Source organism: Kogia breviceps, chromosome 11, assembly GCF_026419965.1.
Source record: "Kogia breviceps isolate mKogBre1 chromosome 11, mKogBre1 haplotype 1, whole genome shotgun sequence".
Classification (NCBI taxonomy): Eukaryota; Metazoa; Chordata; class Mammalia; order Artiodactyla; family Physeteridae; genus Kogia; species Kogia breviceps.
The window spans coordinates 83,799,170-83,825,401 of record NC_081320.1 but is presented as its reverse complement, the minus strand read 5'-3'; the positions used below and the strand labels follow the sequence as shown (position 1 = coordinate 83,825,401).

The window sequence follows — 26,232 nt, the reverse complement described above, 5'->3', positions numbered from 1 at the left end:
ATATTAAAATGTACTCTAAGCACATTATTAGAATATTAGTGAATAATGAATTACTGAATTGAATAATTATTGAATAATAATAATTGAATTAGAGTTTTATTGAAGTAATGTGTTTCTGGGATAGGATAAATAGGCAAATGTTCACTCTTACAGACTGCTGGTGGAACAAAATAGAAAATATAGCAACAGATCACAATAAATGTAAAAGGTACTATTTCTGTGTAGCAGGAAGAAGACTGAGTTATGACATGGTCACCAGTGGTAAGAATCTTTCTCTTCCCCTGAGCAGTATGAGAAAATAATACCTAAGACTTTCAGTCATATGACCATGAGGGGAGTATCTGGAATTTGGGTGGAACAACACAAAGGACAGAGAAAGGAAGGGCTAGGTAAGGATTACAGAGGAAAATTCAACACCCAAAAAGGCAGAGCTGAGAAAAGAGGAAAACAGCAATATTTTTTTTTTAGCAATATTAGTTATGCCACTGTATCCAGCCTTGCCTTAAGCCAGTCCCACCTTTGGAATTCTGTTGAGGTTTTAAGTCACAAGCAATCGAGAGAGTCCTAAATAAAATAGTTTATTTAATAATTAATTAAATAATTATTTAATTCTCACAGCCTATATAAAAACATATTCCAAATGGATTAAAGGCCAAAATATAAAAAGTAGAAGGAAAACAGTATAACCTACAGGATAGAGCAACCTTCCTACATAAGAGAGAAAACCCCCCAAACCACAAAAGAAAACCTTAATAACTAAATAAAAATTTCTGTACAGGAAAAAAAATCATCAACAAAACTATACCAAGTATACCTAAAAGAGCTTTCTAGGAAAATACAAACAATCAATTAGAAAAAATGGATAAAGGATATGAAAATGCAATATAAATGGCCAACAGAATACATGAAAAGCTGCCCAAACTTTACAGTGGTTAAAGGAAAACAAATGAAACCGAGACACCATTGGTCAGACTTGGAAAAATCAAATATATTCAGGTCTTTGTTAGCAGTACTGTACTAAGGTCAGTTTCCTGGTTTTGATATTGTACTGTAGTTATATAAGACATTACTACCACTGGAGGAAGCGGGGTGACGTATCCATGGGACTATTTTTATAATTTCCCGTGAGTTTATAATTACTTTTTAAAAATGAATTGATAAAATCCATTGCTTGTAAGGTTATGGGAAAATGAGCACTCTTATGTAGAATGTTGGTGGGACTGAAAACTGCTACCCCACCCCCCCATTTCTCAATTCTGCCTTAAGAAAGTAACATGCAAATATCCACTAAAATTAAAAATATTAGGAGCCACTGATGCAACAATCCCACTTCAATCTATCCTACAAAAATAAGGCCACAAAGACTTATGGACATCTATGCAAGGATTAACTCCAGCATTGTTAAAAGCATCAAAACACTAAAAATGACCTCAAAGTCAATAAGAGGATGATTCACCATGTTAGTAAGGTAACCAACAGGATATGAATCAATAACAGCAACATTAACAGCAAAAGGAGTGCTAAATTCCAGGAAGCATTCTGGTTAGCCCTCACAACAATCCTTTGAGGTAAGCAAAATTATGACACCATTTTTACAAATGAACAACGAATGTACTGAGGTGTTAAGTAAGCTGTTCAAGATCACACAGTGATTAGTCAGTGGTGAAGCCAAGATTCCAGTAAGAAGAAAGAAGAGAAGCAGAACATGAAAGAGACTGTTTAAAAAGAACTTATAATCAAGTGAAAAGAAACATGCTATAATCTGTAGTTCAATAACCTATCTGGGTAAAGCTTTGCCCCAATTTTGGGTATTCAATTTCAATATTAAGTACCAACTCTGTTTAGTACTGTTTACTAAGTACACAATAAACTAGCGTCTGTGGGGCCAAGGAGGAAAGCTTTCTTAGTTCAAAGGCTAATGGGAAAGACAGACAAGGGAATAAACTGTCACAAGCACCTGTAACCAGTGCTACCAATACAGATATAAGTCCACAATCCCTGACCCCAAACATTTTTTGGGGGGCGGGAGGGTACGCGGGCCTCTCACTGTTGTGGCCTCTCTTGTTGCAGAGCGCAGGCTCCAGACTCGCAGGCTCAGTGGCCATGGTTCATGGGCCTAGCCGCTCTGCGGCATGTGGGATCTTCCTGGACCAGGACACGAACCCGTGTCCCCTGCATCGGCAGGCGGACTCTCAACCACTGCGCCACCAGGGAAGCCCGACCCCAAGCATTTAAGGCCAAATGTTTCAGACATAAAAATCTGTTTGGATTTTAGAAAAGCAACATGATATGCCATATACTATGTAATATCACCAGAGAGATTAGGGGCAGCAATCCCATAATCAAACACAGTGAAACACATGAATATTCACACTAAGTGGGAAAAACAAAGACTACATATAGTTTCATGTCAGTTTCAAGAGAAGGTGTTGTTGACAAATGAGGTTTAGTACCAAAAGACTAAAAAACTTTTTCAAGCATTTTGGATTTGGGAATTATAGAATCGAGAACACAGGCTTGTATATATAAAGTACTTTAGGTCAGAGAGAAAGAAACAATCTCTTCTAGGGCTTAGTACCTAGAACCAAAAACAAAACCAAACAAACAAAAAAATCCCAACTCAACCAAACCAAAACAAAAAAAAAACAGTAAAACCCATAAAAATGAAAGCAAATGGCAGACATGTACATCTTGTGAAAAGATGTGGTAACAGCGATACAGACACCATCATATTTTCCTTGCAAATCCAGTGTAATTTTCCTTTGAAGGAAATGAAGTTTCAAAAAACCCACAAGATACACAGAACACTATACAGTTTAAAACAATAATATAGATTTGATTTTAAGAAAACATAAAAAACCAGAGAATCCTTGCAGAGTTTATTTTTATGAATAATGAAGCAATGGCAAAGAAGTAAAATAGGCTACACTGCCCATGATGGCAGGAATATACCTTCAAGGGAAGTAACTCCAGAATGATATAATTAAATAAAAATAACTGAATAACTTGAAGGAATAGGCATCACCTTCATGAGTGATAAAACACTGGTACTAAGGAGATCATACTGATGTAAAGTCAAGTAAATATAATATGGGGTTAAGTCCTGACACCTGAAGCAGCTGAAGCAATAACACCTCAAAATATTACGTAACTATCATGAGATAATTTAGCTTATAATTTTTTTGACCATGCTCAGGAGACTGGTGTTGAGGCAGGGGTTGGCAGCAGCTCTCAAGGAAAGGAACAAGTGAGGTGCTGTAATTTTATGCTGATCTACTCCACAAAGGAAACATACACAAGGCCCAAGAACAAAAGTAACTTCAGTCATGCTGTCAACAACCTTATTTAATTCTCTCTGCAGTAAAATTGGTTCCTTAGCAGTAGCCAGCAGGGCTGAAAGACCTGAGGCCTATAATCACACTGCTCAGAGGAAACAAACATAGTAACTCATGAAAAGAGACATCACTGTGTGGCCAAAAGAGCCAGATTTATGGATTCATACCAATGTGAATTCATATCTGAGTGTAGCCATGGGCAAGTCACTGTAAACACCCTTCATTTTCTCATCTGTGAAACTGAAGAAATACCATCTAATCTGTAATTTGTGCAGAATCTCAATTCACATATAAAGTATATGTCACAGAAAAGTCATTCAGTAACTGTGGTAGTTACCTTAACAACTCGCTCCCCCATTCCAGTTTCATAATGTTCCAGTGTTCCGTACCTATCTCAAGTGACAGTAACTTCACTCACCCCCATTAATTCTCCACTCAGAAAAGCCAGAGTGACCTTTTAAAAACAAGTATGGGACACTTCCCTGGTGGCACAGTGGTTAAGAATCTGCCTGCCAATGCAGGGGACACAGGTTCAATCCCTGGTCCGGGAAGATCCCACATGCCGTGGAGCAATTAAGCCTGTGAGCCACAACTACTGAGCCCATGTGCCACAACTACTGAGGCCTGAGCACTCTAGGGCCCACATGCCACAACTACTGAAGTCCACGCGCCCTAGAGCCCACATGCCACAACTACTGAGCCCACGCACTCTAGGTCCCGCGTGCCACAACTACTGAGCCCGCGCACCTAGAGCCCATGCTCCACAACAAGAGAAGCCACTGCAATGAGAAGCCTGCACACGGCAACAAAGAGTAGCCCCCGCTCGCCGCAGCTAGACAGGGCCCATGCACAGCAACCAACCCAGCCAAAAGAAAAAATAACAATAATAAGTAAATAAAAACAAGTATGATCGTGCCACCTCTGCCCAGCTTAAAATTCATCCATGATATCACAATGTTCTTAGAATAAAGTCCAGAATTATCAAAGTGACCTGCCCGCCCCCACCTCCGCTCTGGCCTACTCTAGCCTTCTTTCCATTTTGTCACAATTCTCCTGACTTCTTGGCCTTTGTACTAATTAATGCTTCTGCTTGTAATGATAACCCTCACCTTTTATCCTAGCAAGCTCCAATTAATTCACTCTTCAGATTTCAGCCTTAATGTACCCTGTTTAAGGAAGCCATGCCAATGTTGTATAGAATCCAATACTTTTCCTAAATACATATCATTTATAACTACATATACTGTAATGAAAAAGTTTTAATTTAACATGTGATTCCATTGTGGGCCAGCCAGATTCAACAGCATGTGATTTCGCTGAAGCTCTGGGAAGCAGATTCTCTCTTCTCGTCTATATTCAAACCCGAAACCATATAGGCTCCAGGACCTACAAACAATAATTCTGCAACTATGATGGATGAGCCTGATGAAAATGGAACAAAAATGAAGGAAGCAGAGCTGAGATACTGATCAAACTGCCAGAGCACCTGGATCAAGTTTTGCCAGGTTTTTTTCACTTACATCACATGATTAATTTCCTTTGATGTTTAAGCCAGTTTACATCGCATTTCCTGTTATTTACAACTGAAAATACCTTAACTGACAAAGCATCTAGGTCAAAAGCATTCATATTGACAGAGATATGAAAAGGATGCAGAAGAAAAGTGTAGGATATTCAAAGGTGACAACTCTCTCCTACCAATGAGAAAATACTGTTTATGAATCCAGTGTATACTGAATGATGTAAGAAGAGGCAAAGTGCTACTAAACCTATACAGACGAACTCAAGTACCCAAGATACTCAGAAATATTTACCTTAACTTCTTTCTAAATCTTAAACTTCAAGGACTAAGAAAGAATCAAGCTGAGATCTAGGCATGAATGAAGAGCAGAAATGGCAGAATGAATTACTGTTTTTAATTCATCATTCACCCCCTCTATCATGCCACCTTACAGTAAAGAAAATATATTTATTTCCCTGCCCCACTGATGCTGGACCTGGCCATAAAACTTGATCAATGAAATGATAACAGAAATGACAGAAACAGCGGCTAACATGTGCTTGCATAGTCTGACTTACTCCTGACTGCCACAAGAACAGGCTACTGATTCCAGAAGAACAGAGAACACACAACCTAGAGCCAAGCCTAGGCAACAATAACTGAGCCCCAGCTCCTCTAAAGACATGAAGAAGAAAAGGAACTATTCATTGTTATAAACCACTGAAATTAAGACTGTTATGCAGCAAAAACTGACTGATAAGCCCTGTATAATGCAAGGAACATCTGCTTTCTTAGCAATACTCAATATCAGACAGTAAAAAATTTATATCCAGCCAAGATGTCATTTAAACAAAGAAGCAAAAGAAAGATATTAAGCCCATGAGAACTCAAGGAAAAGACGACCCATAAACTTAAATCTAGCCAACAAAGAAATAAAAAAATTCAGGAATGGAGAAATGTTTAGACAAAAAAAGGAAACAGCTGCAATTATAGTGATATAAGAGAAACGCAAATGCTTTATTTTTTTCAACTTTCATTTTAAAAATGACAACAGACCTTCAGAATTTTTCTATTTTCTCTTCCCTCAACTTCAGAGATTATTTAGGAATTAATATCCTAAATGAAGTATATTTATAATCTTCAGTGAAAAAATTAGCAATTTTCTTGGTTTCTTCAATTAAATGCAATAAACAACGGTTATTCCTGGCTAGTGAGTTTCAGGATATTTTTCTAGTATACATTTTTTTCATTACTGATTGACCTTTTTTTGGTCATCAGGAATCATTTTTACAAAAATATTAAACAGTCCAAAATGTATGAATAAATTATTAAAACAATATAACTTCTGAAACAGAGAAAGGCTCTTTTTCAAAATCACTTCCTTTTCACAGGGCATGCTATTTAAAACAAAACAAAAACTAGAACAGCAGGTAAGGGGGCAGGGAAACTATATATAGACTGAAGTGCGAGACTTCCAAAGAGAAAAGACACACTGAATAGCAAGGTATTTGTTGACCAAGTATTGTACAAGAAGAGACACACTCAAAAAGAGAGTCAGTCACAGATGCCCACAAATGCAAAGAATAGGGATACCTATATGTAACATTTAAAGGTCAAGAGACAAGCCAAAGATGAAGGAGCTGGGAGGATTCAGTGGTTTTAGAATGAGTATGTTTAGATCGTGTCACCAAAACTTTTAATCATGTCAATTATAGGGTAATGATCTTTAGGGGGAAAATCAGCTGTTCCCTTGAAGAATATCAGTATAAAAGCAATCATGACATTTTGATAATAATGCAAAAAGTTTGTTACATCAAAGTATATTTTCAAATAGAATTACAAAGGCTTTGAAAACCTATGACAGAATAGCTTACATGTTAAAATTTACCTTTAGTCTAAAGTATGTTTGATAAATGATTCATTATACTACAAATCTGTTTAGGCACCCATGCTAAAGACTTCTCTTAATGCTGTTTGTGTAGGGATTAAACTGTTACTTTCTACTTAAGCAATAAAATAAATGAATATAGTAGAAAATAATAACCCACAGAATAAGAGAAGAATCTATGAGTTCATACTAATATAAATAAATGAACAAATCAATGAATGGGGGAGAATTCTTTGCAGTGTAATTCCAACTAACAAAGAAGAAATAATAGAATTAGAAAATCATCATATGTGGCCACCACACTGCAGGCAAGTATTATCAGTGGAAGTGTGGTGGGCATACTCGAAAATGACCCCCAATTATCATCACTTCCTGATGATGAAACCTGTGACTTGCTTCTAACCAATACAGAATACAGCAGAGTGGGCAGAACAGTGACTACCATTACGAGAAAGACTGCAGTATCCTTGCAAAGTGACTCTGACTCTCCCTTGCTGGCTTTAAGGAAGCATACAGGTTGGGGAGGCCCAAGTGGCAAAGAACCCATGGCAGCCTCTAGCCAACAGCCAGCTAGGAACTGAATCACATCATTTTGATAAACCCCAATGATCTGAATCCTGCCAACAACTACCTAGCTTAGAAGTGGTTCCTTCTCCAGTTAAGCCTTCAGATAAGAACCAACACCTTGGCTGCAGCCTTGCAGAGAACCCAGTAAAGCCATGCCCCCAGACTGCTGACACACAGAAACTGAGATAATGTGTGTTGTTTTAAGCTCCTAAATCTATGATAATGTTGTTAAGCAGCAACAGAGAACTAACAATGAGATGCTAAAACCAGTGGGCAAAGATACAATGAGAAACAAGATATTTACACAGTCTCAAAGTATCTCCCCTCCACACACAAGATGGTAATTACAAAGGGGGAAAAATTATATCTTTATAGTGGAGAACCTTGGCAGACATCACATAAAATAAGGGATCGGAGTAATCAACACCAATAATGGGATAAACTGAAATCACACACTTTTTGATATGTAGTGAAAATGACATTTCATTTCTGTGACATTCCTGCCAAAATGTACAACCTGAATCTAATCATGAGTAAATATCAGATATATCCAAACTGAAGGACAGTCTACAAAATAGCTGGTCTGAATTCTTCAAAAATGTCAAGCTCATGGGCTTCCCTGGTGGCGCAATGGTTGAGAATCCACCTGCTGATGCAGGGGACACGGGTTCGTGCCCTGGTCCGGGAAGATCCCACATGCCGCGGAGCGGCTAGGCCCGTGAGCCATGGCCGCTGAGCCTGCGCATCCGGAGCCTGTGCTCCGCAACGGGAGAGGCCACAATAGTGAGAGGCCTGCGTACCGAATTTAAAAAAAAAAAAAAAAAAGTCAAGCTCATGAAAGACAAAGACAAAAAGAATGTTCCCACCTTAAAGGAGACTAAAGATACATGAAAACTAAATGTAAATGCAATGTGTGATCCTGGATTGGGACATCAGTGGAAGAATTATCAAATTTAAATAAAGCCTGTTGATTAGAAAGTAATATATTAATATCCTGATTTTGATAGTTACACTGTGGTTATGTAAAAGAATATACTTGTCTTTAGAAAGTATACTCAAGTGTTTAAATATGAATGGGGCAGCATGTCTACAATTCTCAGACATTTCAGAAACACTAGATAGATAAAGTATATAAAATGTTAACATTTGTGGAATCTAGGTAAAGTTACATAAAAATTCTTTGTACTGCTTTTGCAACTTTTAAGTCTAAAATTAATAACCCAAATAAATAAATAAAAAGCTAAAAATATGCAATATATACAAGAAGTCTATAAAAACAATATGGACCAATGAAAAAGTATGAAGTGCCAGTAAGTGCTACAACATGGATTAACCTCAAAAGACCACATATTATATGATTCCACTTATATGAGATGTCCAGAAATGGGCAATCTACAGAGACAGAAAGTAGATGAGAGGCTGGCACTGGGAACTAGTATTAACTGTATACACATATGAAAAACCTTACTGGGGATTTTTACAGTGATAGTTGCACAACTCAGTAAATTTACTAAAAATCACTGAACTGTACAGTTAAGATGGGTGAAATTTATGGTATGTATGCTATACCTCAATAAAGTTTTTTTAAAAAGATGATGGGGAAAAGAAGCGAACTTGGTTTCTCATTCATTGAACATTTACATAATAGCTACCGTGTAACTGCACGGGGGTAAGTGCTGGTGATATTAAAAAAAAAAAAAAAAAAAAAAAAAAAAAAGTGGAAGTTTCCGTAAGCACACATTCTTACATTTTAATGTAAAAACAAATGAACTGGGACTGAGTGCAGCCAAATGATATGACTCTCTATTTCCTAGTGTGTGCGTATGCATACACACATTATATTATCATTTAATTTATGATTAATTAACATTTCCCTCCCACCAGAAAGATGAGGCAAGTTGGTACAGATTTTAAATGTTCAGTAATGTAAAAATTTTAGCCACACCTGCAAATTTGCTATCAGTTCAGGAACTGAACAAAATCAGAAACTTAGGTTTAGAACTTACTAAAGATCTCTTCTAAAAATTAACTGATAACTTTTCCCAAAACTAATCATGGCAAATTTCTCCACTGAAAGTCTGGACATTTTCACTATTGTTTTCTTTCATTTGTAGTTTCTTTCTGGAGCTTAAGGATACAAATAAAACTGTAAGTGAGGTCTGCAAAAGGGTTCATAAACATACAAGGCCCATCAACTCTCAGTAAAAATCTGCAGCTTTCTTTATCTTGTCTATAGGTCTCCTAATTCTAAAGGTCCTTCTGGCACTCTTAAAGAATTTACTCACTTGTTACACCAATTCTGTATCATCACATTGTAGGCAGAAATTTTTTTAAAAATCCACATTCACATTCTTCTAGAATCTTCTATCACTGCTTAGATATTAAATTTAACAGGGCAAGATAAACATTTACTACCTTCTACAAAAATTTAAAGAAGTACCTCTGCTCATCCCCTCTACCTTAGGCAAATGTCTTATTATTTCCTACTAATAAAATACAGTGGTTGTTTCTCCCACATTAGATAAAAATGTACCCTACTCAAATTACAACAAAATCCTACAACTTTATTGTGGTAAAATATAGATAACATAAAATTTACCATCTCAACCACTTCTAAGTGTACAGTTCACTTCCACTTAAGTACATTCACACTGTTACACAACCAAGCACCAGAACTGTTATCACCTTGCAAAACTGAAACTCTACACCCATTAAACAACTTCCCACTTCCCCCCTACACCAGCCCCTGGCAACCACCCTCTACTTTCTGTCTCTATAAATATGACTTATACTTGAGGTCTCTCATGTAAGTGAAATCATACAGTATTTGTCCTCGTGTGTCTGGTTTATTTCACTTAGTATGAAGTCCTGAAGTTCATGCATGTTGTAGAATATGTTAGAATTTCCTTCTTTTTTAAGGCTGAAAAATATTCCATTGAATGTATACGCCACAATAAACATTTGGGTTGCTTCCATCTTTTGCCTACTGTGAATAATGCTGCTATGAACACTGGTGTAAAATTATCTATTCAAGTCCTTGCTTTTTATTCTTTTGTATATATAACCCAGAAGTGGAATTATTGGGTCAAATAAAGTCCTACAACTTTTAATCATTCTTTATCTTACTCTCACTTTACATAACCATCTCTCAGGTACAAATACCTACAGACAAGAATCAGATAAAATCCACAGGTTGACAAGGAGCTTCATAGGTCATCTAGTCCATTTACCTACAGATGTTTATATATCCCCTCCTAAAACGTCATAAACAGGTTAATCATCCAGTCTTTTGCACAAGCATATAATGTGGTGGAGAATCACTATGTCCTCAAGCATTTCCAAATATTCATAAATACTTCTTTAAGTTAAGTCAAATACATCTTCCTCTAACTCCATTTTTTAGCCCTGATTTTATGATGTAAATCAGTGGTTATCATGGTGGAAAAATTTAGGAGGATCTTTTCTTTCCTCTCTGTGATTTTCTCTACTGTCTGAATTTGCTAAAATGACCTTGTAATAAACTATCTTTGTAAGTGGGGGAAACAAATTTAACATTATTTCCTCACTAATCCATAAGACAGCCCTTCAAGTACTTTAAGACTCTTCATGAAACCCTGAAGTCTTTTTCAGATTTTTGGTCTCTCTTCTCCCTCATTGGCATCTCCCCCCCTGCAACCAAGCTGAAGAAACTTAATATAAAAAACTTTTACAATCCATCCTCAAAATTCACCAATGTCTTCCAACATTTATTATCCCCAGTTCAAGCCTTTGATAAAGAGCTTTAAGGGACATCATCAGTCTAATTTATTTAATCCTAGACTTACTACACTTTGCAATAGATAACCCTGCCTTATCTTGACTTTAATCCCAATCTCTTGTTCATTTTTCTGTACTCCTTCCTACAGAATAGCCTTGTCAAAACTAAGACATAATCAGCTTCCCTATCCCTGACTCAACTATTATACACTCTGTCCTTCGAAGTTCAATCCCCTGAATTTCAGTAGGATTAAATAACGGACTCAGACTTTCAAAGTTAAAAGCAGTGCAGAAAACAGATGCTTGACTAAACCCTATTTCAGGTCAATATTAAATGTAAAAAGACAATAAACTCATAAGAATCTTTCACTCACGTGATATACGTGTATCTACACACACACAGAGTAATCATTATCCACATACTCGCTAAAACAAATCAGTACCACCACATAACTTTAAAATCAACAGCTGATTTGTGGCATGCTTACCTGACAGAGTACACAAAACAAAACTGAACTCAACAGCACCCTTATGATGGAAAATAGTGAGTTTAGAAATCATTAAATTAATAGTCTTGGTAGGCTTTAAATTCACTGAAAATTTTTGTATTCTTACAAATGTTTTCATTAAAACCTTTTGCTTGCCTTCCCTTGGTCATACTACCTGCAATTCTTCCAATGAGAAGTTCAGTTGGGTTAACAACTAACCTACTTTTTAAAAAGAAATAACATAAATGTAGTTTTTAAATTTAAAAAGTAGCATCCGACTTATCTATCCTTTAGTGAATTAGTTTCTTCAAACTATTTTCCTCCCCAAACATGCCATGAAACAAACAGAAATAAACCCACTGGAGAAAGGGTAAAAGGGTATGCAGGAAAACTTTCAAACAGGCATTCTGGGAGAAGAAGGCCCAGTTGGGACCACAAAATGAGAAGTTTGGATTAACAGAGTAGTGAAAGGGCATGAAACAAGTAAGAGTAATCTAGGAATAGCATGGAGAGGGAGGTCATAGAAACAAAAAAAGATTCTTCAGAAACTGTGCTTATATACTCTCTCTATCCTTTTAATACTTCACTATAAATCTTCATTCTCTTCACCTTCCTATTCTTGTCTTTTTTTCCCACTATTGTTTTTTAAAAATCATGGCTTGTCTACTACCAGTAAGAAATGAGCAAAACCACTTCAAAAGGGGAGGAAAAAAAAAAAAGAGTCCAGTGTTTCTATGACTTATTTTAAAGTAAATATATGGAACACAAAGTACTTGACTCCTATCGTATTTAGTCCACGGCCATTTCCACTATTCGTTCACTACAGCATGTTGCTTTTCAGTCTGATGAGAAAGAGGTAAGAAAAAGTAGACTTTAAGACAAACATAGTGCTTGTCACTCTAACTACTGCATATAAAGAAATATCAACTGCCTTTATTTCAGCTGATCAGGATGCTAACATTTCTTAACTGGCTGAGCCACGTTCCTAAACAGCCATATATCTCTGAACTAAAGAGATACAGAGGGTTACATGTGAGGACATATTATTTGAGGTAAAAGAAGAATTAGTGAGGAAAACAGGAACTGAAAATAAAATACTTATCAATATAAGTTATAGAAATAGTCCTGAAAGAAATGAGCTAGGGAAAGAATAAAACGTAACAAATATGATTAGGTACATCAAAAACTAAGAATTTGTTTAATTTTCTATCTGTTCTATTTGGTATTCTTGTTCATTTAGCAATGTAGTTTATACACCTAGATAGCCAAAGCTATTGATTACAACTATTTTCTGCTTTTGAACAAGAGCTGTCGGTCTTGACATAGCCATTTATGTCGAGATTCAGAGCTTTGAAGTAGTCAATTGATCCATGAATTTTACCAATTCTTGGCATTTTCCAACCCACAGAAGTAACTTACAGTTACAGTAAAGCTCATATAATTAAATGGTTTTGACTGCGAGTATCTTCCCTCAAGCCTCAAAAATAAAGACTAAAATAGGAAGGGCAAGGTGGCACCAGCAAGTGGGATCAAACCACAAGAAGCAACCCAGCTCAGGAAGCCTCTCTGTCCTCCTGGGCCTGGTACTACTAGTTCCCTCCCCTGAGATGTTGAGCAACCCAGTGGTGGGGGGGCGGGGGGGGGGGGGAGAGGAGTCCCCCATCACAAGCATATGGCCCAGGAAGCCTCTCTGTCCCTACAAGCTGGAGACTCCCTTTTCCCTATATCTAGAGCCATCAGGCAGCCTGTTCTGTGGAAATTCCTCCCACTCCTTCAGAAAGATGCAGCAGAGATCACTAAGAGACTCTGTGTCACCAAATAAAACAAGAAGACCAAAATAGCACAGCAAAGGCTTTGAAAATTAAATTGTTATTAAACTTCTACATTGGCTCAATAGTGGAATGGAGATGACAGAGGACAGAGTCAATGACCTTAATGACAGATCAATAAAATTTACCTGATGTGAACAACATAGAGAAAAATAAAACTGAAAAAAATTAACAGAACCTCAGGGAGTTGTGGGATAATAACAAAAGATTCAAAGTTTACATCATCAGAGTCTCAGAAGGAAAGGAGAAAGAGTATTCAAAGAACTAAGGGCTGAAAAACTCTTATTTGGTGAAAAATAAACCTACACATGCGGGAAACTCAGTGAATTTAAATAAGATAAACTCAAAATAGTCCAACACCAAGACATATTGTAATTAGGGACATCCCTGGTGGGCCAGTGGTTAAGAATTTGCCTGCCAATGCAGGGGACACAGGTTCGAGCCCTGGTCCAGGAGGATCCCACATGCCGCAGAGCAACTAAGCCCGTGCGCCACAACTACTGAGCCTTTGCACTAGAGCCCGTGAGCCACAACCACTGAGCCCACGTGCTGCAACTACTGAAGCCTGCGTGCCTAGAGCCCATGCTCCACAAGAGAAGCCACCGCAATGAGAAGCCCATACACCACAACGAAGAGTAGCCACCGCTCACGGCAACTAGAGAGAGCCTGTGCACAGCAACGAAGACTCAACACAGACAAAAATAAAAATAAAATAAATAAATAAATTTATTTTTTAAAAAAAACCAACAACGAGTTCTTACAATTGCTTGTGGCTTAAGTTTTTCTGTTGTACTCTTATCTTCTACAGTAAGCAACGTAATGGACATCTGTTGTTTCTGCCTGGTCAATATATATTCTCTCTTCCTCTGGAAAGAATGTGCAATCTTGCTTCGGGGAACTATGCCTTACCCCACTGGAAATAGTCTTTGTAGGACTGTCCATCAAGATACCTCACCATCCCTGGACACTAGGCCAGCCAGTTCACTCTTCTTTGAATTTTTAACCTTGAGCAGAGTGGACATAGACTAATTCAACCCAGCTGGAGTGCCTTGATGAGCCCATCCATTAGTTTGAGCTACTTGATCTCTGCAGCTACCTTAGTTGTCTTTATTTCAGAGCTTGTTTCTTTCCTTTGAGCCTGAGAGTTACCCCACATTCTTCAAATAACTTCCATTTTGCTTAAGTTATTCATATTTGGTTCGTATTATTCATACCTAAAGAACCTAATCAACAATAAGCCCCCCCCAAAAAACAAAAACAAAAAATTTTTTCTTACCTACTTTAAAATTTTTAAAATTATAATTCTGTTTGTATGACCTGAATTAAGGTTTCCTCCATAAACTAATACTCAAAAATGAATAGGTTTCTTGTAAACAAACTTAATGGAATACAAATTTAACTGGCGTTAAAAAGATTTATTAAGCTGTAACTAAATGCCAAGCATTTCACGTCCAAGTGAAATGAAAACACATGGATATGTTTTCTACTGTCTAGTGTCACAGGCAAGTGAGATAATTATAAGAAGTAACTATAATATAACATGGGAACTGCTGTAACAGAGGTGTACCTAAAATGTTACAGAAACACAGACAAAAAACCAATTCAGTAAAGATCCAGACTATGAATTTTAACCTGTTCTGGGCCTTGTTTTAAGTATGTGTCAATCCCATAAAGGATTTACCAATATTCTCTCTAAATCAGTAAGAGCATAAACATAAATTTTCAACCTTACAGCCACACAGCAAGTGTTAGCTCACACATTTCCAATCTCTGAAATATTTTCATTTATTAATCTGTATAATATTAGGTATCCTAATGCTAGAAAGTCAAATAATGATTTTAATAAAACTAAATGTAGATTGGGTTTCTAAAAATATGACCACACAATGATTATTATAAATTGTGAGAACAAAAAAAAAAGCACATACAACCAATATTTACATAGCAATACCACTCTTATTTATAATAGTTTCTAGACTAATTATTTAGTCTTATAAAGTAAAAATCATGCAACCAAGGGTAAAGTTCAATTAAACTTGTAAAAGAGTGCTTTATAACTGTATAATACTTCTTTAGAATAAAGTAATTCTTACCTTCTGGAGTTGGAATGCACCCCAAGAAAATGAAAGAAGAAAAAAAAAAAGAGCTTTTAATTTTTCTTTACAAAACAACAATAAAGCCAAAAAATAAACTCTCCCTTCCCCTCCCAGAATATAAAATTCTGCAAATTAGTACCCTCCCCAACACTTTGCTACATAAAACATTAATTTCTTCTTTAAAATTTACAAGTTAGTCCCAAATATCAGTGTCTAAAATACATCAACTAAATAGTCTAAACTATTTCAGATAACAATTGCAGTACCTCAATTACGTGGCAGAGTAAAACTATTACAGCAGCTTAAAGTTAGTGTGGATACAGTGAATATTCCCCATTCTTTAATATCCTTCCCATGCATTTCAAATTTCAAGGAGCCATCATAAAGCCATCAGCTATAGACCCTAAGGTTTATTAGCTTCCCTTTGTTCCATAATGGAACTCATTATGAAGCTAAATAACAATAGATAAGAATACTCTTTTCTGTTAATATCCAAGCATTTTGTGTTTGTTTTTTCATAATTAATCCTTTTGACATCCCTACAAGGTTTGCAGGCTTGAAAGCAGACTGCAAGTAGCAGGTAAAGAAAATGCAGGCTGAACTCAAAGGTATCAACCAGTCTTAGATAAATATGGTATCAATTTAAGTAATAAAGTTCTTTACTATTAAACTGAGCTCTTTCTAGTGAAATCACCTCAAGGCAATTCAGTTTTGCAGACAGTCAAATGATCTGCTCTGTGGCGATGATTTCTGCTGAAAAGTAGTAGAGAATGTTGACTTTATTTCCTTTGCTATATACTTTTATATAAGAAAAGGTAAGGAAAAAAATTAAGTAATTGGATTAGTTTTTGGTGGGAGGTGAGCTAAAACATACTTAAATACCATGTGAGGGAGATTATTTTGTTCCTAAGTAAATGCATTTAATACTAATCAGATGCAGATGGGACTCCTCCAAAGAGGTAAAAATTTAATCTGTTTATTGTTTATCTATTTATTTAATCTCAAATGTTTATTGAGCATGATTTTAGCTAGATGGTTCTCAGAGATCTTTACAATTCCAACTCTAAAGGAGTTTGCTTGGGATACAAGACTGAGACATAAGAAAAACTCCTTGCTAGATAACGATTTTGAGCTCTGCACAGCAATATAAAGATCTATTTAAATGTTCCAATAAGATAAGTTATTTTAAAATGTACTGGCCCTTTCAGAAGCCAAGTTATTATAATGGCTGGGGTTTTTACTTCAAATTCTTCCAGAAAGCAATTTACAGTTAGACAGCAACTAACCTAATGTTCTATGTTAGCACATGATGTAAGTTTTATTTGAAAAACAATAGAGCAAATATACTAATCAGAAGGGAAGGGAGAACTATAGATGTAGAGGCAGTATATACTGAAGAAAAGAACAAAAGTAAGTAGTAAGCCTGAGTTTTAGTTTCACTAAGCTAGTTGTCCTACCCTGGCCGAGTCTCAATCTCCATGGGCCTTAATTCTTCGGTAATAAAATGGTATATGACTATAATATCCTAATTATCTTTTCCAGCTGTATCATTCTGTGACTAAAATAACGTGACTGGTTTGGAAAAGAGGTTGAAGAGGGAGAAGAAGATGAGGAACGCAAAAGAGATTACCCATTTGGCGGTATAATTAATCGGGCATAATGTTATAATAGAACTAGGTAGGCTTCATTTGTAAGGAATGCACATCCAAGTCACGGGCTTGTCCCCAAATCTACCAATACTACTATATAACTAGCACTTAGTCTTCCTTTCCAGGTCTTTTTCCATAAAGAACCAAGGCTTTTAAATATTTCCTAACTTGTTTCAGAGGTGACAAATAAGTAATGCTCAACCTTATTTAAAAGCTAGACAGTTGGCTATACTCATTTATTACCTGCACAACTTACTCATCCACATGAATTTTATGGTGCAAAGGATTCAAATTCATATGGGCCTCACCAAAATTACTAATTATTATGTATCATGAACCCTTGGGACCACTCATAAATGGTCTAATTCAGAATATACTCAATCTGTGGATAATAAATTCATGAACACCCAGAATCTTTTTTTCTTTCTCTTTCCTCTTCTACTCATGAATGGCAAGACCAAAGAAAACAAAAACAAAAACAAAAAATAGTAAAAGAGTAGGGTCTCAAAGTGTACATAAGCACTTGATTTATGTACTACGTACTATTCCGTGTATGTTTTACCAATAGCATGTATGCTTAACATGTATGTTTAGTTGCTCTTTTAAAAAATAAACCAGAGGGCTTCCCTGGTGGCGCAGTGGTTGAGAATCCGCCTGCCGATGCAGGGGACGCGGGTTCGTGCCCCGGTCCGGGAAGATCCCACATACCGCGGAGCGGCTGGGCCCGTGAGCCATGGCCGCTGAGCCTGCGCGTCCGGAGCCTGAGCTCCTCAATGGGAGAGGCCACAACAGTGAGAGGCCCGTGTACAAAAAAAAAAAAAACCAGAATATCCAACTGTACATAAATAGTCTCTCTAGTTCTTATCTGTTAAATACATACTGGAATGCTGAAGTAATAAAATACCTGAAATTCACCCAAAACAGTCTTGGGTGAGAGGACTATTTATAATTTATGCTGGAGGATACATACTTTTGTTTTAGTTTGGAATTTTCCAAAAGTAAAAATTTACATTAAAAAAAACTGTCTTCAGTACCTAACTTACAAACCTAGACTTAACATAAGTTAAAGTTTATTACCACAGAAGGAAAACAATGTATTTTTAGATTCTATAACGTACTTGGAACTATTTATTCATCAACATCCGAAACAGGTATTAGATATTAATCTCTGAAAACAGATACCTACTCTACAGCTCCATATCATTACTACCTTTTAACTGCTGTCCTGACATGTATAACAAAACCAGTCCCCACACTTGAATACATCCCCTCACCCCTCATGAGGTTCAAACCTTTTTTTCTGAATCCACAAAATATACTCAATGAATTCTTTACTAATCAACCCTCTTCACTTCCCCAGTTTATTCCTCTGTTCTTCCTCTCTATGGTGCATGGCAGCTGTACAATCAGGAAGCCCAGAAATAATGTTTTATTTCCTCCTTCCTTACACCTCCCATATCCAATCCATCAGCAAGTCCTGAAACATGATCTCAAATCTGTCTATTCTCTTCATCCTAATCCAAACCACCACATCTTGCATAATCTAGTAAAACATCCTCTTTATTCGTCTCCTTAATCCCTTCAACTCCTAAATGCTGCAGTGCATTCTTTATATATATATATATATATATATATATATATATATATACACACACACACACACACACATATATAAATATAATGTCAGACTACATATCATCTTGTAATTATCAGATGTAATTATCAGATGTAATTATCAGATGTAAATATTTGGGGTAGGTTTATTTCCATTTGAGGACTGACTACACATTTGGACAGAGCAATGCTTAAACATTTAACCATGCCAATGGATTCATACTGTTTTATTGTGTACTATTCACATCCATTTACTTATTTGGTAGAAAAAACAGGCTCCAATTATGGAACTAGTCAACACTGAGGTTCCAAACACCTAGTCATAAAACACCTGTGTTAAATGGCCTACACCAGACTGTTTGTGATACCCACCTCCTGCTTATTGCAATTTAAAAATGACTGGAAAACAAACGCTACACCAAAATCTAGAATTATATTCTAAGCCAAAGAAAAATACCATGATTCTGACTTGAAATTTTTGGTGAATCATGGAAGATTCCATGAATTTAAAGCTCAGTCCAATTTCATGATTTAAAATTGACCGGAATTTCTGGTGCTGGTGAAGACAAAGCAGGCCCACAATAGCCAGCCAGCCTTCCTGCCTGCCCATGTCTTTCTGCCTGTCTGCCTGTATCTCTCTCTCTCTCTCTCTCTCTCTCTCTCTCTCTCTCTCTCTCTCTCTCTCTCTCTCTCTGGCTAGTTACAACAAAGGACTGTGGACAAAAATATTAAAAGCAACTTCTCACACAAAAACTTGTACATGAATGTTCACAGTAACATAATTCATCATAGCCAAAAAGTGAAAACAACCAAATGTCCATCAGTGGATGAATGGGTAAACAAAATGTGGCATATGTATACAATGGAATATTATTCCGGAATGAAGTACTGAGAAATGCTACCACATGAATGATCCTTCAAATCATTATAACATACGAAAGAAGCCAGTCACAGAAGACCACATAGTGTATGATTTCATAACACGAAATATCCAAAATTGGCAAATCCATGGAGACAGAAAGTACGTTAGTGATTGCCTATGGCTGAGGCATGGGGAGAGTTGCAGGGGACAAAGAAGGGGAGTGGCTAATCAGTACAGGGTTTCTTTTCAGGGTGATGAAAATGTTTTGGGTGAATATACTTAAAAAACAAACAAACAAAAAACCCACTGAGCTGTATGCTTTAAAATGGTGACTTCTATGGTATGTGACTTATACATCAATTTTTAAAAAGCAACTTAAAACACTGAAAATTAAGAAAGCTGGCACATTGGGAAGTCAAAACCTAACTCATATGAGAGTATATTGTATAGAATTTACCCATACCCATAGAGAAGGCTGGCCTTGCCCTTGGCTTCTAATAGATAACTGCTAGGTCCTATGAGGGCCTTGGGCCAGCCAGATAGTAACACTGTAATTTGGAGTGGGGGCTTTGAGACATACCAATAATGTGATTTAGGGTGGGGGCTTGGGTCACATGGTATCAGTTGACCACTAGAGGGGCTAGACACTGAAAACTGAATAATGCGATGGACCCCCAATAAAAACTCTAGACATCAAGGCTCAAGTGAGCTTCCTTGGTGGCAATACTCTGTGCTTATTGTCACACACTGATGTTGACAACACTGTCCTAAGTCACGGGGAGAGGATGACTGGAAGCTCTGTGTTGGCTACTAGACTTTGACTCTACCTTATATGTCTCTTCCCTTGACGAATCTTAATCTGTATCCTTTCCAAAACCAAGTGTTTGTTTTCAGTGAGTTATACAAGTTCCTCTAGCAAATTATCAAGCCTTGAGAGTGGTCTTAGAAACCTGTGAACTATGTAGTTGGTATAATAAGTGAGGGCAGTCATGTGGACTATACTCTCTAACTTCAGTTGGCTAAACTCTCACAGAGTGAATTTTCTGGGGTTTATTTCTCACCACTTTGACTAAAAAGCAGGTCCTAGTTGAGGAGATGTACTACTGTAGGGGACAGATAAAATTCTAAGAATTGGGGGGTGGGGGGAGGCGTGGAATTCCTGAGAGAAAAGAACCGGACAAGGGAATCCCCAAATTTCCACATGAGGCCTGGGCTCACCCCTGAGCTGTATATACTTAGGACATTCCCAATTAACACAGCCAAGGCTTTAAGAACTGAAGCACTACTCACATCTCAGACTCACCCTGAGGGGCACATGCATGGAACAGATGCAGAACAGCAGAGCAAAGGCTTTGAAAACTGAACTGATTATCAAACTAAAACTTACAGAAGGTAAGAATAGTTTGAGAATAGCTGGGCTACCTACTTTAAAAAAACAAAGAAATCACCATTCTCCAGAAGTTTTTAACAGAAAAACAGAACATAAAACAACATAATATTCAAAATGTCCAGAATACTACCTTAAATTTCTCAACAAGCAAAGATGCAGGAAACTGTGACAAATTCTCAAGGGAAAAGACAATCAACAGTTGCCAATCCTGAGATACCCAGATGTTGGACTTATCAGACAAAAACTTTAAAGCATTCATTATTACTATATCCATGAGGTTAGGATAAATGAACTTGAAATTAATGCGACGACAGAGGTTTTCAGCAGAGAAACAGAAACTATTAAAAAAAAAACCCAGAAATTTTGGAATTAAAAGACATAACATCAGAAATTTGAAAAAATCTCACTGGATGGGCTCAAAAGCTGAATGCAGAAGACAGAAAAGTGTCAGGGGATGTAACAAGAGAGGAACAGAAATGATCCAATCTGAAATACAGACAAAACAGGTTGGGAAAAAATGAGCAGAGACTCAGAACTGTGGTAAAGTACCCAGAGGTAATCCTGACACTGGAAGAAAAGAAAGAGTGTGGTGAAGAAAAAATATCTGAAGAATGGCTGAAAACTTGCCAAATTTGGCAAAAGACATAAAGCTACAGATTCAAGAAGCTCACTGAATGCTAAACAGATTTAAACACAAAGAAACCCACACCTAGACACATTAAAAATCAAACTGCTGAAAGCTAAGCATAAAGAAATTATCTTGAAAGCAACCAGAGAAAACCATGTACTGCTTACAGGAGAGCAATGATTCAAACAGCATGTATTTCTTATCAAAAACCATGGAGGCCAGAAGGCAGTGGAGCAACATTTTTAAATACTGAAAGACAAGAACTATCAATACCGAATTCTATATCCAACAAAAGAATTCTTCAAAATGAAGGTCAAAAAAAAAAAGACATATTCAGATGAAGGAAAACATGAACTTGAAATTAATGGGAAGACAGAGGAGAATTCACCACCAGCAGACCTGCTCTTAAAGAAATACTAAAAGGAAAGTTCTGCAGGCTGAAGGGAAATGATATAGAGGGAAATGTGGAACTTAAGGGAAGAAGGAAGAGCAAAAGAAACGGTAAACATCTGGGTAAAAATAGTCTTTCAACTATTTATGTCCTGAAAGCAAAACTAATAATATTGTCTGGTGGGTAATTCCATGTATGAGATGGAACACATATGACAACAATAACATATAGAGGATGGATAAAGGGACCTAAATGGTTGTAAGGCATCTACACTTTATTTAAGATGGTAAAATATCAATCCTAAGAATTCTGTGAAAGGTTGGATATTATAATCTCTAGAACAACCACTTTAAACACATGCACACACAAAGAGAGTGACAGAAAGTCAATAAATAAAATACAGTGCAAAATACTCAGTTCAAAAGAAGGCAGTAGGGCTTCCCTGGTGGCACAGGGGTAAAGAATCTGCCTGCCAATGCAGGGGACATGGGTTCGAGTCCTGGTCCAGGAAGATCCCACATGCCACGAAGCAACTAAGCCCGTGCACCACAACTACTGAGTCTGTGCTCTAGAGCCCGGGAGCCACAAGTACTGAAGCCAACGTGCCTAGAGTCGGTGCTCCACAACAAGAGAAGCCACCGCAATGAGAACCCGTGCACCACAACAAAGAGTAGCCCCTGCTCACCACAACTAGAGAAAGTCCATGCACAACAACAAAGACCCAATGCAGCCAAAAATAAATAAATAAATTTATTTTTAAAAATAAAATAAAATAAAGACAAGATACATTAAAAGATGGAAAAAATAAATATCACACAAACACGAATCAAAAGTATTCTATTAGGAAATTCCCTGGTGGTCCGGTGGTTAAGACCCCGTGCTTTCACTGCCAAGGGCCTGGGTTCAATCCCTGGTCGGGGAACTAAGATCCTTAATCCTGCAAGCCTCCCACCTCACCACCGAAATTTAAAAAAAGGTATTCTATTAGTATCCAAATAAACTTCAAAACAAAGACTATTATCAGGGATAAAGAGGGTAATTACAAAATGAAAACAGGGTCAATTGACTAAGAAAACTTAATGCCCTTAATGCATATGTACCTAACAACAAATATTCAAAATACCTGAAGCAAAAACAGAAATAACAGAAAAGAGAAACAAACAAATGCACAATTATGCTTGGAGACTTCAACACCCTTCTTTCAATTATCAATAAAACAAGTAGACAGAAAATCAGTAAGGATACAGACTATCTGAACAACCCTATTAACCAAAATGACCTTACATTTACAGAACACCCTACCCCAGAAGAAAACATATATACACATGCTTTTCAAGCATGTATGGAATATTTAATACACCAAGATAGACCATAACCTGAGTCATAAAATGATTTAAAAAAAAAAAAAAGCAATGAAACAAAATTCTGGTCTCTTTTTTTAAAAAAAAAAAAACAATAAAATTAACAAATCTCTAGCAAGACTGACAAAGGTAGGAGAGAAAATAAAAATTACCAACATCAGGAACAAAACAGGGGACTTTGCTGGTGGTTTGATCCCTGGTTGGGAACTAGATCCCACATGCCATGTGGCACAGTCCCACCCCACCCCCCAAAAAAACAAAAGAAAGAACAAAACAGAGATGTCACTATATATTCTGCAACCATAAAAAAGACAGTGAGGGAACAGTGCAAACAATTTTACACTCATTAATTTGACAACTTAGAAGAAATGGACAAATTTCTCAGAAACATCAAACTACCAAAACTCAATCAATAAGAAACAAATAATTTGCATAGTCCTATAACCATTAAAGAAATCAAATTTGTTACTTAAAATCTCCTGAAAAAGAAACCTCCAAGTCCAGATGGTTTTCAATTGAGAATTCCACCAAACATTTAAAGAACTAACATCAATTTTACACAATATCTTCCAGAATATAGAAGAGGGAATGCTTTCTTTCCCCTTATGAACAAGCAGGCAAAGAAGTGTGTGCTCACCATTCTAACTCAACATAGTACTGGGAGTTCGTAACAGCAAAATAAGAGAAGCGAATGGGATAGTGTAGAAGCACAGAGGCAATTCCAATGATATTTGGTGATAAGGACATTTCACAAGTGTTTTTACTATTATGTTTCATAATTTATGTATTTGTTACATATATTCTAAGTTTAGAATAATACAATTTTAGCTTAACCCAAAACAAAACAATAATAGGAGAGGGTTTCAAGAAAAAGCAAATTCCGATTTGGAGACACTGGCTTTTGGGACCTCATTCTATCCAAAATTATACGTTGGAATCAGATAATCTCTAAAGTCATCTCAGTTCTTAAGTTTTTTTTACTTTCTCCCATGTACAAATGTATCACTCAATTTTTTAAACCATATGTATAAAGAATCTGAATCTTCCATTTAAAAGCATAACTATGATATTTGTCTATTTTCTCTGTAATTCTATGAATAAAATAATTAAAATAGTGAAGTTCCATTTGTCTCTGGTATTGAGAGCCTAGTCTTCTGATGGAAACTGATCATAAATCTTAATAAAAAATTAATCTAGTAAGAGAAGTGAGGATACTATTAAAATATAAGGTGATAATTCTCCTTTAAAAAAGAAAATATTGAGAGGGGGAAGATATGTTAAACTGCAGAGGAAAAGGCCATCAGCTTTGTGGAGGTAATAACTGAGTTGATTCTAAAAGATTGTCAAGATTTTTTCATAAAGAGAGGAGGATAAATGCTGGTTTAATGTCCTGAGTAAAGATAAGAAATCGCAGATCCTATACAGGCAACAGCGCTGCATCAGTTTAGCTGGGGTGCAGACTGAAAGAAATCAAGTAAACAAAAGTGGTACACGGGACCAGTCAATGACCTCAGTTATTCTATGGAAAAACTACTGAAGCCTTCTGTGCCAGTTACCGATTTATTGACTTGTAGCTCCAAATCCAACCTTCTTTGACCTTCTCTGTGACAATGGAGTTGGATTCTATAAACATTTCTCCTTTGCCAGCTGGCTCACTGTTAAGTTTTGTCAGTATAGTGCTGGGAGAACACTGCAGAAAGAAAAAAGGGGGCCTTTTCTTTTCAGTTTTAGTGTGCGCTTGCCTGCTTGCTCTCATGGCTTGCAGCACCCAGCAATATGAGGGACACTCAATGGTGCTCACCCTTCAGCAATGTTCAGCAGAATGCCTGTGGGTGCCTACCCAGAAAATTCTGCTGCTGCCTCAGCTGGCTCCCCAGTTGAGAACCCAGCAGGAGGCTTTCCAGCAAGTTCTTCTACTACCCAGAAGGCAGTTTTCTATGTGCCACCCCTGGCTATGGCACCAGTGAACTTTGTCATCCACTGGACCAGAGCCCCACCTTCTCCAGGGAGAGTGAATCACAACCCCTATGGACATGGAGGGGCCTCCTTGAAAGTTATTCCTTCCTGGGGCATCCTGCCTCAGCCCTACAGGTAGCAGTTGCTTCCCATATCTGTTATTACTGTATTCTTTTGTGTTATCTTTACCTTTCAATAGTTAATTCTTGGTTACCAGTTAATAACTTCCAGTTAATAAATTAACCAGTTAAATTAATAACTGCCCTGTTCAAACCATGTAGCTTCTGTCTGCTGACTGGACCCTGAGAACTACAGAACTATGCTCAAAGATGCAGAGATCTTTTACAAACTTAATTTTAAAAGATTAAAAAAAAGAATGCCCCGAAGTCCAGAAACAGCTCCATGAAGCTGTGTGAGTATACTCGGGAGGCTGGAGTTTGAATTACCTCTGGGGTTTGTATTCATGACCGATGGGGTAGTTTATAATCACAGGAAGAAGTATGGACTCAAATCAGGAGAAAACAGGAATAAAGGGGGTCGCTGAGATAGTTTTCCTTTAAACTGTAAATATCTTAAGACATCATCAGACAAAAAGGAAACATGTTAAGTTTTTGAAAGGCTATTTTAAACACCGATGGCTAATGACAGCCATTTGCTGTACAAGTTACATTGAATCAAGATAAAATAAAATCCTGAATAATTTCCCTTAGAAAGAAACTGAAGTACGCAAACTGTATGAAGTGGATACATCTGTCTCTCTGAACCCTTGATTTCATTTGTAGTATCTTGAGAGGGAAACAAAAATAACTAACTATTCCTTCAATATTTAGATTCACATAAATGTAGAGCATATCTAGACTCAATAACACATCAGCTATAATGTGAATGGGGGTTATTCAACCAAGTAAACTCGAAAAAAAA

General features: G+C 36.9%; 1 protein-coding gene across 3 annotated transcripts in view; it reads right to left on the bottom strand.

The window, feature by feature from the left end:
• Positions 1-26,232, bottom strand: part of ASXL2 (ASXL transcriptional regulator 2) — a 126,641-nt gene that overhangs the window by 48,060 nt on the left and 52,349 nt on the right. The gene's annotated exons all lie outside the window — the stretch shown is intronic.